We start from the raw sequence: 1,027 nt of genomic DNA, 5'->3' as shown, positions 1-1,027 counted from the left end.
GTAACGTTTAGCATGAAACGCGCTACCTGTCCTCCAGTAACGTTAAATCACTCTCAGATACCACAAGCAGAAGACGCCAAATACTTTGGTATACACCTGGATAAACGATTGACATGGGAAAAACACATTCACACCAAAAGAAAACAACTCGGAATAAAATTCCGACAGATGTATTGGATGCTGGGAAGACAGTCGGAGCTATCGACAGAAAACAAGATCTTACTGTACAAAACCATGCTCAAACCGATATGAACGTACGGGATACCATTGTGGGGATCAGCCAGTAACTCAAACATAGAAATTCTCCAACGATTTCAAAGCAAAGTATTACGAATAATAGTTAACGCACCGTGGTATGTGCCGAACACGGTACTACACAAGGACCTAGATGACCTAGATGTACCAACAGTACGAGAGGATAAAAAAAAAACAGCAAAACGTATAAAATCAGACTCCAGGCCCATCCGAACGACTTGGCACAAAAACTACTCGACGACGAAGGGGAAATCAGGAGGCTAAACAGATTTAAACCATCAGATTTGCTCACCAGATTCGAACAATACAACACTTAACTGCATATTACTAAGCAGTTAAAATAAGTATTGAGCATGTTCATTGGAATATGCTCACCACGTCAAGTACTCTCTTTCCTTTTGCTATATGTAAATTAACCACAAAATATAATTATTATCCACATTGAATGGATAGATTGTATAATTATTGGAGTTAAATAAAAAAAAGACTCAGAAATCAGGCGACATGACATCATGTCCGGTCATGTCACCAAGTAGAGATGTGATCGGATGTGATGATGTGACAAGACGTAGACACGTGCTATTCCGGTGTGCAGAATGTGCAGAATCGAGTCGGTCGAGTCTGAATGACGAACGAACGAAGGCTGTGTCTTTTGTCTCATATCTTGAATTTTGTCTTGACATAGTTTATGTTATCGGTCTTTATCAGTGTGGTCTGTAGGGTCTGTAGTTAACTGTCAGTTGTCTATGGTCGAAGAAGGATTAAAAGTACA

The sequence above is a fragment of the Cryptotermes secundus genome, unplaced genomic scaffold (assembly GCF_002891405.2).
Source record: "Cryptotermes secundus unplaced genomic scaffold, Csec_1.0 scaffold47, whole genome shotgun sequence".
Classification (NCBI taxonomy): Eukaryota; Metazoa; Arthropoda; class Insecta; order Blattodea; family Kalotermitidae; genus Cryptotermes; species Cryptotermes secundus.
The sequence above is the reverse complement of the archived record's forward strand: the minus strand, read 5'-3'. Positions refer to the sequence as shown.